At 45.6% G+C, this 23,825-nt stretch overlaps 1 pseudogene; it reads left to right on the top strand.

The window, feature by feature from the left end:
- The first annotated feature begins 2,205 nt into the window (after positions 1-2,205).
- Positions 2,206-22,700, top strand: LOC148140778 (zinc-binding protein A33-like; annotated as a pseudogene).
- Positions 22,701-23,825: the final 1,125 nt, after the last annotated feature.

Genomic DNA, 23,825 nt, shown 5'->3' on the forward strand with positions numbered 1-23,825 from the left:
AGTAGAGTTGCAGGTCAGAGGGAAGGGAAGAAACAGGGGCAAAGGGAGTTAGGAGGAGTTTCACTGCTGAAGCACGAATAAAAATTAATACACAATCAACTGCACGTTTGGGTCACCCAACTATAGAAAAGATATTATTAAAAGATTGCAGAAAAGATTTACAAGATTGCTGCCTGGACTGGACAGTTTGAATTATAAGGCGAGGTTCAATAAGCTGGGGGAGGGGAGTGTGCTGGTGGAGGGGGCTTCTTTCCCTGGAGCATAAGAGAGTGAGGGGTGACAGCTTTTCCCAAGGGTAGGGGAGTCTAAGACTAGAGGGCATAGGTTTAAGGTGAGAGGGGAGTGATATAAAAGGGTCCAAAGGGGCAAGCTTTTTCACATAGAGGGTGGTGAATGTCTGGAACGGGCTGCTGAGGCAGTAGTGGTGGTAAGTGGATTTTCGACATTTAAGAAACATTTGGACAGGTACATGGATGGGCTAGATATGGAGGGATATGGACCAAATGCAGGCAAATGGAACTAGTTAAATTTGTGAGAACCATGGACAAGTTGGGCCGAAGGGCCTGTTCCCATGCTCTATGACACATTACTTTCGTTGCCTGACTTGGGTGTTGCCGGCGAGCCAAGCATTGTTAATCATCCTGACGGATTTCTGAGGGATGCATTTTTGGCACCACCCTCACTGGGGCATTTTTGCTCGGGGTGGGTGTGGGGAAGTCCACGTAAAATAGGATGTGTGGTTAGCACACCACATTCTTGCCCTCCCCCAACCCATTCTTCAGTGAAAAGAACACAGAATTGTTATGGCAGAGAATGAGGACATTTGGCCCCTTATGTTCACTGATTTTATTAACTCGTGCCATACTCCTGCCTGTTCCTAATGTCCCTACATTATTTCTATCCATGTAATCTTCCAATGCTGTCTTGAGTGCCTGATTTGAACCTGCCTCCATTACAATTCCAGGTGGTACATTCCGTACCTCAATTACTCGCTGAGCGCAAAGTTTTCTCACCCTTTTTGCACATCACTTTAAATCTATGCCTTCGCATTCTTGTTCATTTTACAAGCAGGAACAACTTTGTTTAATGAAAGGTCAGCTCTCTAGGTTTTAATCATGACAGAACTAGTTTGAGGTGACACAGTGACTCGGTGGTTAGCACTGCTGCCTCACATTGCCACACCGTATTCTGGTTAGGTGCATTAGTCAGGGGTAAATAGAGGGTAATAGGGTAATGGAATGGGTCTGGGTGCATGCAGATCTTTCCCATGATGTATAACATTTGAATGGTGCATGGACAAGGTGCCCGCTAGCCAGCCTGGCCTAATGGCCTCTTTGTAGGCCTTAACTGCCCAACTATGGTGTGATTAAGGGTGGATTCCTGCCCCTGCTGCTGCAATATGGTTAGCAGGAGAAGGCTGAACAGAGTGGGCAGGCTGTCCTATCACCAAATGTTGTGATAAAACAGGAAAGAAGGTGGAGGTGGGTGGGGGTGGTGTTACCATAACAAGTTACAGGCTTTCCCAGCAAGGGCAGAAGGGGACTCGTGCCATCAGTGTCAGCTATACCGGCGATGCCAAACTCTTGGTATTGGATGCTCCCTCGGATCCATGATCAAAGAGACGATGGTTGATTTGGGCACGTGTTCAGGGAAGGGGGAGGAGAGGATTGAGAGTTTTTACAGAGCAAGTTCTTCAAAGGGGATGGAATATTTATCACTGACAAATGGCACCCCTCTCCTTCCTCGTGGAAATTAAATAATTTTCTTGACAAAAGACATTTCTACTCCACTCTGTTTCCATGTGGTACTGGTCTTATGGCCTGGGCCATAATATCAAGGCCAGCTGACCCTCTGCCATGCTAATTTGACCCTTTGTCATTTATTTACCCCCAGCCCCCTGAATGCATTGCTCTCATCGCTGAGCGACCTCTTGCAGTTCCAGTGATGGCCACTAAAGATCTCCAGCGCCACTGAGTCTGCAAAAGCTGGCAGCTGACCGAAACACTGGGCAGTTTTCAAGGGTCTGCCCACTTTGCGGTGAAAGTGCCAGTCTGAGGCTTGTTAAGGGGCGCTCTTGGTGCAGGGGTAATATCCCTACCTTTCAGCCAAGAGACCAGGGTTCAATTCCCACCTGCCTCAGAGGTGTGTGTTAACATCTGTGAACAGATTGATACATATTGAAGATATTTACAATGTGATGTGCGCATGGCAGATACTGGTATCATAGTGATGTTACTAGACCAGGAGTCCAGGAATCCAGGCTCATATTCTCAAAACAAAGGTTCAAATCCCATTGGTGGAACTGAGGGACTTTTGTTGTACAGGGACAATGTCTCTGTCTCTGAACCAGGGCGGCACGGTGGCCCAGTGGTTAGCACTGCTGCCTCACATCGCCAGAGACCTGGGTTCAATTCCCGCCTCAGGCAACTGACTGTGTGGAGTTTGCACGTTCTCCCCGTGTCTGCGTGGGTTTCTTCCGGGTGCTCCGGTTTCCTCCCACAGTCCAAAGATGTGCAGGTTAGGTGAATTGGCCATACTAAATTGCCTGTAGTGTTAGGTAAGGGGTAAATGTAGGGGTATGGGTGGGTTGCGCTTCGGCGGGTCGGTGTGGACTTGTTGGGCCGAAGGGCCTGTTTCCACACTGTAATCTAATCTAATCTAATCTGGACACCTGCTCCATAGGTGGGTCAGAATATTAATAATGTAATAGTGGTGTGGGCTGGCTTTTCAATTAACATTGGGCTTTTTTATGAGATTGATATGGAGTCAGAAAACCATACAGTACAGGAACAGACCCTTCGGCCCAACATGCTGACCACGTAACCCAAACTGAGCTAGTCTCATTTGCCTGCATATCCCTCTAAACCTTTCCTGTTCATGCCCAAATGTCTTTTAAATGTTATAATTGTACCCACATTGGCCACTTCCTATGGCAGCTCTTTCCATACACACACCCTCTGCGTGAAAAAGTTGCCCCTCAGGTCGCTTTCGAATCTTTCCCCTCTCACCTTAAACCCATGCCCTCTAGTTTTGGACTCCATCATCCTTGAGAAAAGCTATTCACCTTATCTCTGGCTCCCATGATTTTATAGCCTCTACAAGGTCACCCCTCAGCATCCAATGCTCCAGGGAAAAAAGGTTTCAGCTTTCCAACCTGCCATAAAGTCATAGAGCACCTAAACCTTTGCTCTTCATGTCCTTGTCCTAATGGATTTTAAATGTTGGAACTGTATCTGCATCTACCATTTCCTCTGGCTTATAACTCAAACCCTCCAGTCCCAGTAACATCCTTATAAATCTTTTCTGTACCTTTTCTAGTTTCACAGCATCTTTCCGATAGAAGGGTGACCAGAATTTTGTGCAGTATTCCAAAGGTGGCCTAACCAATGTTACCATTGTGCGGCTGTAACATGATTTCCTAACTCCATTGCTTAGTGCACTGACCAATGAGGGCAAGCACCTCCTTGATGGGGCAAGAGAGGGATAGGAGCAAATGATACAACTGAGGAGAAAACACAGTACAACTGGTGACCGATAGCATGTACCTCCTCCAAATGAAGTTCCAGCATGACCAGTACACTTAGTCTGAAATATTTCTGTTCTTTTTAAACACAATTTTCCCCCTCTGGATCCTTTTCTGTAAAACTAATCCTCGGGATTACCAGTTAGCTCTCTGGTCGTGCGAGAAGGCAGTCAACAGTTATACACTTTGGCATGGCTGTGCAGTCACATGTGGTCATCGCCGAAAGAATGTGAGTGAACCAGATTAAGTGTTTAAGAGTGAAATTGTCAGTGCTGAGGAATGAAATAGAATGAAGGTAAATCCGCACCCGCAGCTCTCTAACATTGACTGCCTTAACCCTCATGTTAGGGCAGTCTTTGGGGACACACTGTATTTTGACCTTCGGTGTATGTGGAGATTGTTTAACTGTGCATTTTGACCCTCAGAATGAGTTCAATGAGCTTCTCGCAGTGGAAGAACGAAAACAGAGGAAGAGGAGTCTCCTCATCACCCAGCAACAGGAGAAGATTGCTGTGCTGGAGGTATGTTCAGCTCCACTGTGTCACCTTCTTGGGCAAGAGGGGAGTTCTAACTCCTGCTGAGGGAGTGGATAACAGGCGATAATGGAACAGCCACACATATCCATTATCCTGTACATCCTGCTCATCGGGCTATAGAACTCATTCCTGGTTTCGTATCCAGAAAACTATGGCTATTTAACAACTCAAATTCATCCTGGTTTCATCTTGTTACTCCTAATAGTCATTTGGTAACATAGAAATCTGGTAATCTTGCTGAAAAAAAAGTTTTGTCAAAAGTTTTCACCTTGGACTGATCAGGGCAATGTGCAAGAATACCAATTCCAGGTGGGTTTATCATTTATTCCGCTTAAAAGGAGAATGCTGATTGATTGATATCCCGATTGGTAACAACATTGCCATGAAAAATGCAATAATTAATGCAGATTGACAGTTTCCAGTCGGATGTTGTTTAAATTTTAAACCCAGGCAGGTTCCACACAGCATAAATTTCCCTTTTAATTGGTCCTGTTCAATGCAAGATGAAAAGCTTTGGTAAAATGTGTCTTATTCCTTACTTCAGCTCATTGTGTTACCTCTTCTTTGACCTTGCATGAATATCCTCTGAGCCGATCCTATAATATCTTGATTTAAAATCAATTTACACACTTCCCTCCGGGTGGAACATAAATTGTAGTCAACGCCTCTGTAATTCCATTTTCCTTTGTTGCTGATATTTCCAAATCTTTATTTCCATCAGTACAGTGGTTTTTGTACTGTCCATTACATTAACAATCTTCATGCACACCTCCTCAATATCTTCCTGACTGCTCACCCTTATCCTATCCTCAGTAGAGTCATCTCAAACTATCCAGTCCATGTTTTAGTGCTCACAATGTTCCGATTGCTTACTCCTTCATCTGTGCCCATTGATGTACTTCGTCTCGCAGTCAGGGGTCTATCTTCATTATAAAATTCTTTTTTTAAAAAGCCCTTACTATCTCAGTTATTACCTCCAGCGATATCTGCACATCTCGAATGCTGGCCTCCTGTGCTCTGCCAACCTTATTCTATTGATGTCTATACCTTCACTTGCCTCAGCACCAAAGTTAGTAATTCCCTTACAACACCTCTCCACATCTTTACCTCATTTTCCTCCTTTAAAGCATTTCTTAAAACTCTCTGATCAAGCTTCTGATCCTATAATCTAACATTGCCTTCTGTGGTTTGTTATCATACTTTGTTTATAATGTGAAGTGCATTGGATTACTCCTTAAATGGAAGGTACTATATTAATTGAAGTCAGAGAGTTGTACAGTATGAAAATAGACCCTTCGGTCCAACTCATCATTGCCGACCAAATATCCTAAGTTAATCTTGTCCCATTTGCCAGCATTTGGTCCATATGCCTCTGAACCCTTCCTATTCATCCAGGTGCCTTATAAATGTTGTATTTTTACCAGCCTCCACCACTTCCTCAGTACACACACCACCCTCTGTGTGAAAGAGTCACCACTTAGGTCCTGTTTATATCTTTCCCCTCTCACTTTAAAACCATGCCCTCTAGTTCTGGAAGAGAAAGTGAGGGCTGCAGATGCTGGAGATCAGAGCTGAAAATGTGTTGCTGGAAAAGCGCAGCAGGTCAGGCAGCATCCAAGGAACAGGAGAATCGACGTTTCGGGCATAAGCCCTTCTTCAGGAAATGAGGGAGGAAGAGAGCTTCTTCAAGGAAGGCATCCTTGTAAGAAGATTCACAGTAGGTTAAAATCTTCAAGGAGAAAGTGAGGGCTGCAGATGCTGGAGATCAGAGCTGAAAATGTGTTGCTGGAAAAGCGCAGCAGGTCAGGCAGCATCCAAGGAACAGGAGAATCGACGTTTCGGGCATAAGCCCTTCTTCAGGAAATTTCCTGAAGAAGGGCTTATGCCCGAAACGTCGATTCTCCTGTTCCTTGGATGCTGCCTGACCTGCTGCGCTTTTCCAGCAACACATTTTCACCTCTAGTTCTGGACTCTGGGAGAAAGACACCTTGCCTATTTACACTATCTATGGCCCTCATGATTTTATAAACCTCTGTAAGGTCACCCCTCAGCCTTCAATGTCCCAGGGAAAACAGCCCCAGCCAATTCAGCACCTCTCTACAGCTCAACCCTTCCAACCCCAGCAACATCCTTGTAAATCTCTTCTGCACCCTTTCATGTTTAGTAACATCCTTCCCATCGCAGCAAGACCAGATTGAATACAGTGTTCCAAAAGTGGCCTAACCAGTGACCACTTTTAGTGTTGTTAATGTTGGGGCTGGATTACAGGCCTCCCAACAGTGAGCGTGAGGTAGAAGAACAAATAGGTAAACAGATTAGATTAGATTACTTAGTGTGGAAACAGGCCATTCGGCCCAATAAGTCCACACCGACCCTCCAAACAGCAACTCACCCAGACCCATTCCCCTACATTTACCCCTTCACCTAACACCATGGGCAATTTAGCATGGGCAATTCACCTAACCTATGGAAATTATTATGGAAAGATGTAGAGGCAATAGGGAGTGGTGATGGGTGATTTTCATTTTCCCAACATTGACTGGGATACACTTAACGTCAGAGGTCTAGATGGGGTAGAATTTGTAAGAAGTGTCCAGGAGAGTTTTCTGGAGCAGTATGTTAACAGTCCGATGAGGGGAGGGGCCATATTGGACCTAGTATTGGGGAACGAGCCAGGACAGGTGATTGAAGTTGCGGTGGGGGGATTTCTTTGGGAACAGTGACCACAATTCTGTAAGTTTTAGAATAATCATAGATCAAGAAGAGAGTGGTCCTAAGGGAAGAGTACTAAACTGGGCCAAGGCCAATTATATCAAAATTAGGCAGGAGCTCGGAAATGTGGATTGGACACAGCTATTTGAAGAGAAGTCCACATTTCAGAAGTGGGAGGTTTTCAAAGATAGTGCAGGAAAGGCATGTCCCGTTGAAGGCAAAGGATTGGAAGGGTAAGATTCGTGAACCGTGGATGACAGGAGAAATTGTACGACTAGCCAAGAGGAAAAGGGAAGCATACATAAGGTCTAGGCAGCTAAGAACAGAATGGGCCCTGAAGAATATCGGAAGAGTAGGATAAGTCTTAAACGAGGAATCAAGCGGGCTAAAAGGGGTCATGAAATAGCTTTAGTGAGCAGAATTAAGGAGAATACCAAAGCATTTTATTCTTATATAAGAAGCAAGCAGGTAACTAGAGAAAGGATTGGTCCACTAAAGGATAAGGAAGGAAGGCTGTGTGTTGAACCTGAGAGAATGAGTGAGATTCTGAATGATTACTTTGCATCAGTGTTCACTGAGGAGAGGGACATGATGAATGCTGAGATTAAAAGTAGAAGTTTGATTAGTCTGGATCACTTTGACATAAATAGGGAAGATGTGTTGGGTCGGCTAGAGGTTATTAAGGTGGACAGATCCCCAGGACCAGATGGGATCTATTCCAGGTTGCTGAGGGAGGCGAGGGAGGAAATAGCTGGGACCCTGACAGATATCTTTGTGGCATCCTTAAATACAGGTGAGGTGCCGGAAGATTGGAAGGTTGCTCATGTTGTCCCCCTGTACAAGAAGGGTAGTAGGAATATTCAGAGTAACTACAGTGAGCCTGACAGTGGTGGGAAAGTTGCTGGAGAAGGTACTGAGGGATAGGATCTATTTATACTGAGAAAAGAATGGGCTTATCAGTGATAGGCAACATGGTTTTGTGCGGGGGAGATCATGCCTTACCAGGAACTGACTAAGTTGAGAGATGAAGGAAGGGCTGTTGATGTCATATACATGGACTTTAGTAAGGCGTTTGATAAGGTTCCCCATGGTAGACTGATGGAGAAAGTGAAGTCACATGGTGTGCAGGGTGTTCTAGCTAGGTGGATAAAGAACTGGTTGAGCAACAGGAGACAGAGAGTAGTAGTTGAAGGGAGTTTCTCGAAGTGGAGAAAGGTGACCAGTGGTGTTCCACAGGGGTCAGTGTTGGGGTCACTGTGGTTTGTAATATATATAAATGCTCTGGAAGAGAGCACTGTTGGTATGATCAGCAAGTTTGCAGATGACACAAAGATTGGTGGAGTAGCAGAAAGCATAAGGGACTATCCGAGAATACAGGAGGATATAGATAGACTGGAGAGTCGGGTGGAAAAGTGGCAGATGGCTTTCAATCCAGACAAATATGAGGTGATGTACTTAGGCCAGTCTAATTCTAGAGCGGATTACACAATGAACGGAAGAGCTTTGGGAAAAGTTGATAGGCAGAGAGATCTGGGTGTGTAGGTCCATTGTACCCTGAAGGTTGCTGCACAGGTGGATACAGTGGTCAAGAAGGCATATAGTATGCTTGCCGTCATTGGACGGGGTATTGAGTATGAGAGCTGGCAAGTCATGTTAACATTGTACAAGACATTGGTTCGGCTACATTTAGAATACTGTGTACAGTTCTGGTCGCCACATTACCAAAAGGATGTGGACGCTTTGGAGAGGGTGCAGAGAAGTTTTATGAGGATGTTACCTGGTATGGAAGGTGCGAGCTATGAAGAGAGGTTGAGTAGGTTAGCTTTACTTTCATTAGAAAAAAGGAGATCAAGGGGGAACGTGATTGAGGTCTACAAAATCATGAAGGGTATAGACAGGGTGGATAGAGACAAGCTTTTTCCCAGGGTGAAGGATTCAATAACGAGAGGTCACACTTTCAAGGTGAGAGGTGGAAAGTTTAAGGGGGATACATGTGGCAATACTTCACACAGAGGGTGGTGGGCATTTGGAACGCGTTGCCAGCAGAGGTGGTAGAGGCAGGCACGGTAGGTTCATTTAAGATGTGTCTAGACAGATACATGAGTAGGTGGGGAGTAGAGGAATACAGATGCTTAGGAATTGACCAACAGGTTTAGACAGTACATCTGGATTGGCTCAGGCTTGGAGGGCTGAAGGGCCTGCTCCTGGGCTGTAAATTTTCTTTGTTCTTTGTTCTTATCATTAAAAGAACAAAATTCCCATTTACAGTACACTTAAATTTGGAATAATGCATTCAGTTTTCCATTGCAAAATTCAGATGGATATTTCATTCACAATCACATTTCCAATCTTTTCCATACTTCATTCCCTGACTAATTGTTTCCTTTGAACTGTCACTGAATGTACTGTACGTTCAGCCATGCAGTGTGGTTTTGACCAGGAGTTCGGGCTGATGGAAGAATGATCCTGTATCTCTTCCACAGGAAACCTCTGGGGAACTCTTGCATCACCTCTCCTCGGAATTCTCGAAGATGCACCAATTCCTAGTGGAAAAAGAGCAGCGTTTAAGCGAAGAGCTCGAGTGAGAGAAGGAGCAGTGCCTGCAAACGATGGAGGAGAATCTGACTGCGATTGAGACGGTCTGGTCAGTCACAGAGCATGATCTTTCCCAGCTCCGAGCCAGAATCACTCAGCAAGCTGACTGCCTGTTTCTCAAGGTGTGTACAGGGCTCCCAATACACTGTAACTATGAAGAAAAACAGCCTGGAATTTAATAAGATCTTAACCTGGCATTAGTCCATTTCTTACTCATTTCGCCCCATGTCTGGTCCACCATTATCAACCATAGAAACCCTACAGTGTGAAAACCAGTAGGCCCTTTGGCCCAACAATTCCTCACTGACCCTCTGAAGAGTAACCCACCCAGACCCACTCCCCTACCCTATTAATCTATATTTATCCCTAACTGATGCCCCTAACCTACACATCCCTTAACACTATGGGCAATCTAGCATGGCCAATTCACCTAACCTGCACATCTTTGGATGGTGGGAGGAAATTCACACAGACACAGGGAGAAAGTGCAAACTCCACACAGACAGTCGCCTGAGGCTGGAATCGAACCCAGGTCCCTGGCGTTGTGAAGCAGCAGTGCTAACCACTGAGTCCAACCATGAGTGATATTTATTCTGTCCTTCAGGTGAGGAGATGGATGAAAACTCTGGAGAATTGGAACCGGTTTCGAGCAGTTTGCTCCATTTCTCACTGGTTGTGATGGAAAATCCTTATCCTTGCCCCTTCCCTAACTCTACAATCTACCCCGACCTCTCAACTCTCTGAGGGATCTGTACTCTTCTAATTCTGGCCTCTTGAGCTCTGATTCTCCAGCTCCAGCACTGAAGATGGTGCCATCAGTTTGCAGAATCACTGAAGTGTTACCACACAGGTGGAGGCCATTTGGCCTCTCGAGTCTGTACTGGCCCTCCAAATGACAACTCACTTACTGCCAGTTTCTTGTTTTTCTCTTCTCCCATACCATTGCTCATTGTTTCAAACTAATCATCAAATGTCCTTGTGAACCAATCTCCACCAATGCAATGCATTATAGACATGTACCACTCTGTATTTTCTCTGTATTTTGCAAATCACTTGAAATCTCTGTCCTCTTGTTTTAATCCTTTTCTGAATTGGGAACAATTTCTCCCTCTGTCCATACCTCTCATGACTTTGAATACTTACGGAGAGTCATAGAGCACGTAAACTGACCCTTCGGTCCAACTGGCCCATGCCTACCATCATCTCAAACCAAACTAGTCCCACCTGTCTGCGCTTGGCCCGTAGCCCTCCAAACCTTTCCTATTCGTGTACTTACCCAAATCTCTTTTAAACGTTGTAACTGTACCCACATCCACCACTTTCTGTTGGTGTTCATTCCACACATGAAACAGTCACTGTTTAAAAGAGTTGCCCCTCATGTCTTCAATGTCTTCTCCATTTAGCCTGCTTCTCTCCAAGGAGAACAGTCCCAACCTTGCCAATCTATCCTTTTAACAAAATTTCCAGTCGCCTAGGCCTCAAACTCTCAAATTTCCTTCCTAAACCCCTCTGTGTCATTCCTTCACTCTCTTCCTTCTGCCCTAAGATATTAAAACATACCTGTTGACTAAGCTTTTGCTCTTGTGACCTAATATCTCCTGTGTGGCTCAGTGTCACACTGCGTTTTGTGATGCCAAAATGAACAGGGGATGTTTCATTCCCTGGAAGGTGTTCTGTGTGTATATAAATAATTGTTAGGGCCACAAGATCCTATGAAATCGGAGTTGACCATTCAGCTGCTCGAGCCTGGTTCTCCATTAATAGGATCGTGGCTGATCCGACATTCTGTACATCTTTCCCTCGAACTCTTGATTTGCTTACTGATCAAGAAACTATCTATCTCCGCCTTAGAAATACACAAGGATCTTGCTCCCACAGCTTTCTGTGACAAGGTGTTTAAAGACTCTCAACCCACAGAGACAAGAAATCCCATCTCTTCTCAGTCTTAAATTGGCACTCCTTTATTCTGAGACTATGCTGTCTGGTTCGAGACTGCCTCATGAGAGGAAACATCCTTTACCCTGCCAAGCCCCTTAAGAATCCTATCTGTTTCAAAGAGATCACCTCCCATTCTCCTAAACTCCAGTGAGTAGAGTCCTAACCGGTTGAGCCTTTCCTCATAAGGCAGTCCCTCCATACCAGGGATCATCCTGGTGAACCTTGTCTGAACTGTACCCATGAAATAATATCTTTCCTTAAATAGGTGGACCAAAACTGTCCACAGTATTCCACATGTCGTCTCACCGGCACCTTGCACAGTTGCATTAGGACTTCCCTACTGTTATCCTCCAACCCCTTCAAATAAGGGCCAACCTTCCACAACATTCCTGATTACCTGCTGTACCCGTGTCCTCACATTTTGTGTTTCCTGCACAAATCCCTTTGTGTTGCAGCACTCTGCAGCCCTTCTCCGTTTAAATAACACTCTGTTGTTGATGATCTGGAGCCACCTTTTACAAGTGTCCTGTACCTGCATTGTGTCTCATTCCTGACACAAACAACTTTTCTGGATATTTGAGCTTTGTTTTAGCAAGTAGAGATGTATTTCGGGATGTGACTGATGTTTGACAAATGACAAATTGAATGAATGGGTGTGAAGCAGTATTATTCTGATTAAGGACAGCAAATACAGGCATTCTCTGTTTTTTTAAAGTTTGCTTTATGCACGTTTGCTTCAACATTAGCCCCTGTTTTTGCTAACCGAAAGAAATCTGGAGGGATTTCGCTTTTACGAAGAAAGATGAAATTTTTCCCATATAAATTAATGCTTCTTCGCTTTATGCCATTTCGGCTTATGAGAGATTTCACAGGAATGCTCCCTCAGCACAGCTGTAATGCTATCCCTTATCAAAAATGCCACTCCATCTCCTCTCTTGCCTCCCTTCCTATCCTTCCTGTAGCATTTGTATCCTGGAACATTAAGCTGCCAGTCCTGCCCATCCCTGAGCCATGTTTCCGTAATTGCTATGATATCCCAGTCCCATGTTCCTAACCATGCCCTGAGTTCATCTGCCTTCTCTGATAGGCCCCTTGCATTGAAATAAATGCAGTTTAATTTATTAGTCCTACCTTGTCCCTGCCTACCTTAACTGTTTGACTCACTTCTGTTCTCAACTGTACCAGTCTCAGATTGATCTCTTTCCTCACTATCTCCTGAGGTCCCACCCTACCCCCAACTTACTAGTTTAAATTCTTCCAGGAGTTCTACCAAATTTCCCTGACAATATATTAGTCCTCTTCCAATTTAGGTGCAATCCGTCCTTCTTGTACAGGTGACTTCTATCCCAAAAGAGATTCCAATGATCCAAAAATGTGAATCCTTTGCCCATACACCAGCTCCTCAGCCATGAATTCATCTGCTCTATCCTCCTGTTCCTGCCCTCACTATCTCATAGCACTGGGAGCAATCCAGATATTACTACCCTTGAGGACCTCCTTTTTAAATGTTTGACTAACTCTGTGTAATCTCACTTCAGAATCTCAACCTTTTCCCTTCCAATGTCGTTGGTTCCAATGTGGACAATGACCTCCTGCTGGCCCCTCTCCCCTGTGAGAACATTCTGCACCCTCTCTGAGACATCCTTGATCCTGGCACCAGGGAAACAACACACCATTCTGCTTTTTTTTCTGCTGGCCACAGAAATATCTGTCTGTACCTCGGACTACAGAATCCCCTAACACAATTGATCTCTTGGAAGCCGACGTACCCTTTGTTGCATTAGAGCCAGTCTCAATACCAGAAACTTGGCTGTTTGTGCTACGTTCCCCTGAGAATCCATCACCCCTACATTTTCCAAAACAGCATACCTGTTTGAAATGGGTATACCCACAAAAGACTCCTGCTGTAGGTGCCTACCTCTCTTACCCTTACTGGAGTTCACCCATCTTTGGGACTGTATCTGAGACTTCCCCCCCTTTCTATAACTGCCATCCATCACATACTGTTGCTGTTGCAAATTCCTCATTGCTTCTATCTGTCTCTCTAACCGATCCACTCTATCTGAGAAGATTTGCATCCAACAGCATTTATGGCAGATATAATCTGCAGTAACCCTTAAACTCTCTTTAAACTCCCACATCTGACAAGAAGTACATCTCACTGCAAAGACTGTTTTTGCTCCTTCACAATCTACAGACCCAGAAAATAACACCGTCTTATTCCTCGACAAACACTGCTCCAGGTTAAATTATTAGCTATGGCTTATATTTTAAGATTAGTCAAGAGACCTATCTCCAAAAACATATAATCAAGAAAGAACCCACTGTACTCACTAATACAGCCTTTCTCTTGGACAGACTTAAAACAACAATTAACTTATCTGATTCTGTGTTGCTCCTGGAATTCGAGGAAATCACCTCCAGCACCTAAAATACCTCAGAAAAAAAGGAGCAGCTCTTACAGCCAGAAATTTTTCCCGTCCACCATCTTGGATTACCCAGAATCCAAGCTAACATTTGGAGTCTAGCTGCCTCTTCACCAGCTCTGCTGGTTTCCTGGCTAATATCTATCCTTCCATCAGCATCTAAAAAATGTCAGGTCATCTAATAGTTACCATGCTGTTAATTGTGGGATATAACAGTGCACAGATTCAGTGCCACATTTCGCATATTACAACGGTGAATTTGGTTCTATACTATGCACATGTTTGACTGTAAAATGTCTTGACCTTCTGAGGGGTCCCAAATAATTACAAGCTTATTCTGGTCTGTATACAATGCCAGGCAATGTCTGGGACAATTGACCATTGCCTCCCTAAGATTTGTCTGACTGCAAAGATCAATGCAGGTTATCAACAGTGAGAATGCTTTACTCGTTATTAACCGTTGTGTTCTTCTTAATTGTACACGGGAATTCAAAGGATTAAGAAAGCGGTGAGTGTACATTATATGACTTACATATTCACCATTGGTGTATTTAATTTTAACTATTTTAGTTAATATTTCAAGCAAACATGTTGTTAATCCATTTTCTCAGACTCCAGGAAATGGGACAAAAAACGGAAGCGAGTGTGATAAGCAAAGGCCTGGAATTGGGAATATTCAAGGGACCCCTGCAATACACTGTCTGGAAAGAAATGTTACAAATCCTCTCACCTGGTAAGTGGCGTATGGGTTGGTTCTAATTCCTGAAGAAGGGCCTGTGCCCGAAACGTCGAATCTCCTGTTCCCTGGATGCTGCCTGACCTGCTGTGCTGTTCCAGCAATAAAGTTTCAACTTTGATCTCCAGCATCTGCAGACCTCACTTTCTCCTTGGTTATAATTCTCTCTCCAGTAAAAATTGATAGATTTACTACAATTATCTCTTTCTGGTAAATACAGATGGATTTATTGCAATCCTTTTACTTTCCCAGTCAAACCAATAGATAAACGTCTTGTTCTGCGATCACACTAATTCATAATATGGTATGTGGAACTCAGTGCCAGTGTGATGACTGGTATGTAGACCATATACATCAAAGACAGGCAGATCATATCAAATGGCAGTCTGTTTGGCTGTTCACCAAACATGCAAGGTACTGGACAGACCCAAAACTCACAACACAGAGTCCAATTCTCGATGTGATTCTGCAATTGGGCAGAATTTTCTGGAATATCCTTAAAAATGAGGAATTATGCTGAAAACCAATTTAGAATTGTCAGTCAGGCTCACAGTGGTGCTTTTGTGTTTACTGGAGGCAGTATAAATTAATGCACAGGGCTCTTTTCTTAACATGCAGAAAGAGATGTACCTACAGAGTGTCTGTTTCTACTCAACAAAATAGGGGACAGCCATTTGCCCATTCATTTCACAGGGCAATATCTTGACCAATTAGAGCCAACCTTCCTGATTTAAAATTTATCGAAGTCTGGCAGTTCACTGTCAATCACCATTAACTGGTGCATTCTCCATGGCAATGCCTCTACCAATTGCAGTCCATTTATCAAGCAATCATCACTCTCCTCTCACATAAGTGTGAGCTTGTATTTTGAATTGGAATTCTTGTTAAATGTTCTGATGTATGCAAGTCAAATGTCAAGGGAATATCCAGCCTTCACATGAGAGGAACTACATTTCAAACTATATCTCACTGAAGGTGCTGATGAGCAAATTACTGAAAGGAAGGGTTTGACACAACAGTAAATATGAGTTGAAAAAAATATCAATGTGAATGCAATAATTTGATCATTTTTGAAAATGACCAATTCATAAACATGACCATTAGAAAATGCCAAGTCAGCAAAGCTAATCAATAAAATCTGTTTTACTCTTTCACTTAAGAAGGTGTCAGAGAGGGAGAGAAACTTGTGCCTTTAATCTTGGTCAGCAGGGTGATTGGTGAGGACCCAAGCTGAGCAAAGGAATTAGTTTAACTGAGACTATTTTTGCATCTGATGTTATCATGGAACATGCACTCTGGGTGGAATTCATATGAAAGTGGGGATCAGAAACAAGCTGCCTTTTACCCTGGGTTTTTCTGCAATGGTGTCTGGACAAGAAGGAGGGTGTGTACATATCCAGTTCACTCCCAGTCTCAGGGTTCACTCACATTCACTCTCACACACATACAGAGCCTCTTATTCACTCACAAACTCATTCATAGAATCAGACAGTCCCTGCATTGTGGAAGCAGGCCCTTTGGCCTATCGACACCAACTGTCTGAAGAGCATCCCTCCCAAACCCACTCCCCGAGCCCATCTCTGTAACCCTGCGTATCCCGTGGCTAATCCACCCAGCCTGCACAGACCTGCACACTATGGGCAATTTTGTATGATCAATCTGCCTAACCTGCACATCTTGGGACTGTGGGAAGAAACCAGAGCATCCAGAGAGAGCCCACGCAGATGTAGGGAGAATGTGCAGACTGTTGCTCGAGGCTGGAGTTGAGCCTGGGTCCCTGGTGCTGTGAGGCAGCAGCACTAACCACTATGCCACAATGCTGTCAGAAAACCACTCTCTGAGTCACTCTTTCTCTGTGGATACTGAAGGCACAACGGGTCTATACTATTTGAGCAAACTCAGAGGAGAAAAAACATAGTTTAAAACAAAACGTAATAGTGTAATTAGAAATGAACATGCTGCTTGTACTATTCTGAGCTGTACAAGTTGGACCAGTATTTTTAGATTAGATTACTTACAGTGTGGAAACAGGCCCTTCGACCCAACAAGTCCACACCGACCCGCCGAAGCACAACCCACCCATACCCCTACATTTACCCCTTACCTAACACTATGCGCAATTTAGCGTGGCCAATTCACCTGACCTGCACATCTTTGGACTGTGGGAGGAAACCGGAGCACCCGGAGGAAACCCACGCAGACACGGGGAGAATGTGCAAAGTCCACACAGTCAATCGCCTGAGGTGGGAATTGAACCCGGGTCTCTGGTGCTGTGAGGCAGCAGTGCTAACCACTGTGCCACCGTGCCGCCCAAATGAAGTATGCTTCATTTGCAAATTTTACTGGGTTTTCCTTAAGAAGGGGTCAATCAATTCCATCTGCAGAAATAGAGAAATGGAATTAAAAAGTAAAAAAAATTGCCTGTTTTGTGGAAGGAGAGTCATTTTGTAACAAGAGGCTTATTAGTAACCGAACGAGAGGGGGAATGTGTCACATTGGGGAGCTGTGTGTTGTGTGCAGATGTTTTTCTAATTAAGAGAATTAGAGTCAAATTCTGAGTCAATGATGGCCTTCTGTAAAGTATTCAGTTAGTCCTATTTCTCCACTTTATCCATGTGTGCCTCCAAAGTTTACTTCATTCAAACAACCAAACCAGTTTCCTTCCAAAGCCATGGATTGTTTCAGTTTGCACTGACCTTGTGAGTAACCAAGTTCAGGGCGTTACCACTTGCTGCATTAGAAAGATGTTGCACCATGTATCCAAAACTTTAAATGTCCCTTCGTGTTTGTACTATGAGCAGATGGGAAGACTATTGTCCTTGCCCGCATTATCCAAACTGAGCATAATGTTGGAGGCTTGTATCACATCTGCCCACGAGTGCTTGTGCTGCATAGAGAACAAGTTTAGCTTCTCCACCCCAGCCTTGTAGCTGGAGCTATTCTGGGAAACCTCGGCTTGCCCCCTCTAAAGGACATCTTTTCTAAAGTAGGGTAACCTGGACCTGAGGCCTAATCGGAGCTTGACCAAGGTCCAGGATAACACTCCCTGCTTTTGTACTTGTTTCTTCTGATGGCCAACATCTCCCAGGCTGTGTAGCCTCTGGTTCTCTCTCGGTGTGTCCTATTTAAGGCAGGAATGAAGAGACCGTGTGTCTTTGGAGACCTTTCCTTTGAAAGGCAGAGGAAGCAGAGCTCTTGAATCTTTTTAAGGCAGAGACAGATAGATTGTTGATGAATGAGGTGGGTTGGGCATGGGAGTAGGTGGGAATGTAGAGCCGTCAGATCAGCGTGACCTGACTGAATGGTGGAGCAGCCTAGAGGGGCTGAATGGCCTTACTCCTGCTCCGAATGATATCTTTACACATCCTGCCAACATCAAAGAGCTGTACACAAGCCCTGCCAGTTCCTCTGTTCCTGCACACCCTGTAGAACTGGATTTCAGTTTCTCTTCGGAAGTGGGGAAAGAATGGAGAGCCACACTGGGAAGGGTTAGGAATGGGCTGTAGTGCAATGTAAAACATGGACTAACATATAAACACCAAATGGGGGAGACAGTGACCTAGTGCTATTATCCCTGGACTGTTAACCAGAGATCCAGATAACGTTCTAGGGAATGGCAGATGGTGGAATTTGAATTCAATGAAAAAATATTTGAACTTATGAACCAAATGATGACCATAAAGCCAATTTTGATTATTGGTAAAAGCAGAATTAGTTCATGAATGTCTCCTAGGGAAAGAAACTGCCATCCTTACCTGGCCTAGATGTGACTCCACAGCCACAGTGATGGGTAATGAATGCTGGCCTAGCCAGAGATACCCACGTGTATGAATAAAACGTGTTCCTGAGTCCCTCCAGTGTTTGCGCCATGAGCTGATGAAGAGATTTCCTTTCCTTGTCCATAATGTCTGAACCTGACATAATCTCAGACACTTGTAACAAATCTCCCCCTCAGTCTCAATGTTTATGTCAGTCCACGCTGTGTTTTTCTTTCACAGCCAAGAGAGTCACCATCACAGGAAGTGCCCTCACAGTTCACTGGCGGTGACCAGCAAGCTCAGAGTCAGTCCCCTGAACTGAGGAGGTTCCAGATCTCCTGGTTATATTTTTCTTTATTTTATCTTTCTTCTCCCCTGCGATAGTGCTTATTTTTCCTCACATCACCCATGTTGTGCAGGGACTCAGCAAAGATACCAATTGCAGAAATAATTGTATTGAATACTCCTTCATCAGGAAAAACTTCAATGTGGCTGGGAACCAGTAATAAGCAAAGCCCGAAAGGGGCAATGCTTATGTCAGGGACGTTAATAAACTGCATGAGGTTTTTTCCAGTTGTGACATGGTTGCCATTAGGTCAGCTTTTCATCACATTTTTCTCTTCAAGTAAGATGTCAATATCTGCCGTTGGGGGATTTGAACAGAATGTTAGCTTGAGATGCTGCATTACTAACTCAGTGACACTACCATTACAGCACTGCTTCCAAAGGTAGGGACGCTACCACTACACTGAAACTCAGGTAGCATTGGGATTTGAACTAACGCCCCGTGAGAGGTTGTAACCGAGCACCTCGGAACACTAGGCCACATTCCAGATATCTAACATTGGCACAAAGACATGGCTCAGACAAACACGCGGATTATTGCGTTCCTGGCGTGAAGCCAACAGGCTTAACCAGTTTGGGGACCAAACCTCGGACCTTAGAGTCATTTAACTCACACAGTACCTGTCTGAGCTTCCTGCCCAACTCCATGAAGTGTTACACTCCACTACAGCCTACCCCTTCCCGCTGTGACTCTCTATTGATGTTTCCTCATTCACTTATCCAGCTTCCCCTGAAATGCACACACTCTCCAATCCAAACACTCCCTATGGCAGCAAGCTGCATGTTTTTTCCTGTCCTGTACAGTGGCTCAGTGGTTAGCACTGCAGTCTTGCAGCGCCAGGAACCTGGGTTCGATTCCAGCCTTGGGTGACTGGGATTTGCACATTCTCTCCATCTCTGCGTGGGTTTGTTCTGGTTCCCTCCTGCAGTCCAAAGATGTGCGGGTTAGGGTGGATACGCCATGCGAAATTGCCCCATAGTGTTCAGGGATGTGGAGGTTAGGTGCATTAGTCAGGGGTAGCGGAATGGATTTGGGTCGGATACTCTTCGGAAGTTCGATGTGGATTTGTTGGGCCAAAGGGCCTGTTTCCCCACTGTAGGGATTCTATTCGAAAGATGTTTCTATTCTAGAGTCATAGAGATGTACAGCATGGAAACTGACGCTTCAGTCCAACTTGTCCATGCCAACCATATAACCCCACCCAATCTAGTCCCACCTGCCAGCACCCGGCCCATATCCCTCCAAATCCTTCCTATTCATATACCCATCCAAATGCCTCTTAAATGTTGCAATTGTACCAGCCACTTCCTCTGGCAGCTCATTCCATTCAGGGACCACAGTCTGCATGAAAGTGTTGCCTCTTTGGTCTCTTTTATATCTTTCCCCTCTCACATAAAACCTATGCCCTCTAGTTCTGGACTCCCCCACCCCAGGGAAAAGACTTTGCCTCTCTACCCTATCCATGCCCCTCATTAATTTGTAAACCTCTATAAGGTCACCCCCTCAGCCTCCGATGCTCCAGGCCCAGCTTGTTCAGCCTCTTCCTATAGCTCAAATCCTCCAACCCTGGCAACATCCTTGTAAATCTTTTCTGAACCCTTTCAAGTGTCGCAACATCTTTCCGATAGGAAGGAGACCAGAATTGCACGCAATATTCCAACAGTGGCCTAACCAATGTCCTGTACAGCTGCAACATGACCTCCCAACTCCTGTACTCAATACTCTGACCAATAAAGGAAAGCATACCAAACGCCTTCTTCACTGTCCTATCTACCTGTGACACTACTTTCAAGGAGCTATGAACCTGCACTCCAAGGTCTCTTTATTCAGCAACACTCCCTAGGACCTTACCATTAAGTGTACAAGTCCTGCTAAGGTTTGCTTTCCAAAAATGCAGCACCTCACATTTATCTGAATTAAACTTCATCTGCCACTTCTCAGCCCATTGGCCCATCTGGTCAAGATCCTGTTGTAATCTGAGGTAACCCTCTTCGCTGTCCACTACACCTCCAATTTTGGTGTCATCTGCAAACTCACTAACTGTACCTCTTAGCTCGCATCCGAATCATTTATAAATATGACGAAAAGTAGAGGACCCAGCACCGATCCTTGTGCCACTCCACTGGACACAGGCCTCCAGTCTGAAAAACAAGCCTCCACCACCACCCTCTGTCTTCTACCTTTAAGCCAGTTCTGGCTAGTTCCCCCTGTATTCCATGAAATCTAAACTTGCTAACCAGTTGATTTCCCTGACTGGATTTTATAGAATCCCTACAGTGTGGAAACAGGCCCTTTGGCCCAACAAGTCCACACTGACCCTCTGAAGAGTATCCCACCCAATCCCATTGTTCATTCCCCTATACTTACCCTGACTAATTTACCTAACCTACACATTCCTGAACACTATGGGATTATTTAGCATGGCCAGTTCACTGAACCCGCACATGTTTAGCCTGTGGGAAGAAACCAGAGCACCCGGCAGAAACCCACGCAGACTCGGGGAGAATGTGCAAACGCCACACAGACAGTTGCCCGAGGTGGGAATTGAACCTGGGTCTCTGGCGCTGTGAGGCAGCAGCGCTGATCCCTGAGCCACCATGTCGCCACAACAGTTGACAGCTCTTCTCTTGATAGTGTCTGGTTTTGATTGTTCCCGTGTCGCGCGTTTCTAACCTTCTTGTTATTTTCACAAACAAAGTGCCAGCGCCGCTCACCCTGGATCCTGGCACAGCGCAGGCCAGGCTCCTGCTGTCCGAGGACCTGACCGTGGTCTGCGCCAGCGATGAGAGGAGAAACCTACCGAACAACAGGGAGAGGTTCGAGACCTGCACCTGCGTGCTGAGCAGCCAGGACTTCAGCTCCGGCCGGCACTACTGGGTGGGGAGGTGGCTAACAAGACCGACTGGGACTTGGGCTTGGCCCGGGAGAATGCCCAAATGAAGGGCCAGATCACGCTGATGCCCTCGATTGGCTATTGGACCATATGTCAGAGGCGAGAGCACATCTACAGGGCCCTGACTGCTCCCTCCACCCTCCTCAAACTGGGCGCCAAGCCCAAGAAGATAGGGGTCTACCTGGATTACGAGGGAGGGCAAATCTCCTTTTATGATGCCAACAGCATGAGCCACCTCTACACCTTCACCGACACCTTCAACGGCAAACTCTTCCCCTTCTTCAACCCCTGGTTAAACACCAGGAACTCCGAGCCCCTCAAACTGTGCCACGTGAAACTGTAACGGGTTCAGGGGAAGGGGGAATGGGGCACACCTCGTCAGAGCTCTAACGTTGGTTGGGGAAACGTGATGCACAAATCTCCTGGGAAATCCAGCAGGTCAAGGCCTCAGCCAGTTGGGAGTGTCCGGAATTTGCCAGTCAATCCACTGCCTCCTGGTGTCTGCCTCACCCTGCCTCAGCCTCTCCATTATTTGTCAGCACTTGCTAGTTATCCACATTAACACCCCCCGTCCCCTCACCCTGACAAGCAGTTTAAACTGGTGCCCATCTCATGGATTCATCTTTCTTAATGCCATGCCAATCTGCAGACTGAGTCACCCTGGAGTTTTTTAAAGTTGAAGCCTTGTCATTTGAAAATGTATTCTGCATCTTCTTTCCCTTATTCTCAGTCCAGTACATCTTTCCCTCTGTTTCTCTTTCTGTACCCGATATTGATCCTAAATGATACTGCGTTCTTCACCACACATTCCTCCATTGTCTTCTCCATCTTTAACTCTCAGGATGGTCAGTCCTGCTGTTCCCTGTGCTCCCACTTCCTCACCTGAGGTGATGTCATCAACGCACATGTCCAGCAAGGTAGGACATGCAAGGATTTTGACGACATGCAGGAAAAAGCAGCCTGCTTGGTTGGCACCCCATTGAGAAACATTTCCTCCCTCCCGCAATCAATGTTCAGTCGCAGCAGTGTGTACCATCCAGAAGCTGCACTGCAGAAGTTCACCAAGGCTCCTTGGACAGCTCCTTCTAACCTCACGACCACTGCTGTGTCGCAGGAGAAGGGCAGCAGATACCTGAAAACCTGCAAGTGCCCCTCCCACCTTCCTGACTTGGAAATACATCGCTGTGCCTTTACTGTCAGTGGGTCAGAATCCTGGAACTGGCTCCCGCATGGTAGCGTGGGTGTAACTACAGCAGTTCAAGGAGGCAGCTTACCCCCCGCTTTCTCAGAGGTAACTGGGAGTGGACAATAAATGTTGGCCTGGCCTGTGACATCCATGTCCCATGCATTAATAAAACAAGAACAAATTGGACTCAATCTGAAGGCTGTAGGAAACTGTAACTGACCATGCCACGAGATGAATTTTACACCTCACCCATGCTGGGCGTGTTTTTGATGGGGTAAGGGTCACATTACATACAAGGGCTGGTCAGCTCACCACCTTCCCACTCACTTGTAAGTGCTGTCACTCACTCTGGTGGGAGAAGGGAAGGAGTTCCCAAATCCGCTGCCTGCTCACCATTTCTGACTAACTCATGAATGGGCCATTAAGCTGCTCCTGTTGCTGAGTAATCAACCCATTTTTAAGGGGACATGACACAGAAAGATGCAGGAGAGCCAGAATAGGGATATCAAATTCTCACAGTAATTAAGAACACTCCCTCACCCCCTCATCCTCCTCCCTGAAGAAGGGCTTATGCCCGAAACGTCGATTCTCCTGTTCCCTGGATGCTGCCTGACCTGCTGCGCTTTTCCAGCAACACATCTCCGTATGTGATTCAGGTAAAACGACACCATCCTGTTTGTCACACAAGCCGTACTGACCATTACCCAGCAGCAAAGATGCCAATTCGGAAGCACACACCTCCTTCTGGAATGTTCCTACGCAGAAGAAGTCTGGAGAGGAATGCAGTGGTGTTTGTCGAGGTTCGTCCTGAGCAGCGCCCTGACGCGGGACTCCGTGCTCTACGGCCTGTTCCCCGGGACGCAGACCGAGACGAACATCAACTGTGCCTGGAGGATCATCAACTTGGTGAAGGCCGCTCTCTGGGCGGTCCGAAACCTGCTGATCTTCCAGCTGAAGGAGTTGACCCCAACTGAGTGTTGCAGACTGGCACATTCCAAGGTCCAGGACTACATGTTGAGGAACGCGCTGAAGCCAAGGCGCGGTGGGGAAAGACCACCGTGTAACATCTGCCTGCCTAAGCACAGGGGTCCGACGCAGTAAGGGGGCTCTGCAGACCCCACAACTAAACATGTAATGGTACAGACCTGTATATATGAATGATTACTCTGTCTCTGT

This window comes from Chiloscyllium plagiosum, unplaced genomic scaffold (genome assembly GCF_037043375.1).
Source record: "Chiloscyllium plagiosum isolate Xiang-an unplaced genomic scaffold, Cpla_swu_hap1 HiC_scaffold_35, whole genome shotgun sequence".
NCBI classification, from domain to species: domain Eukaryota; kingdom Metazoa; phylum Chordata; class Chondrichthyes; order Orectolobiformes; family Hemiscylliidae; genus Chiloscyllium; species Chiloscyllium plagiosum.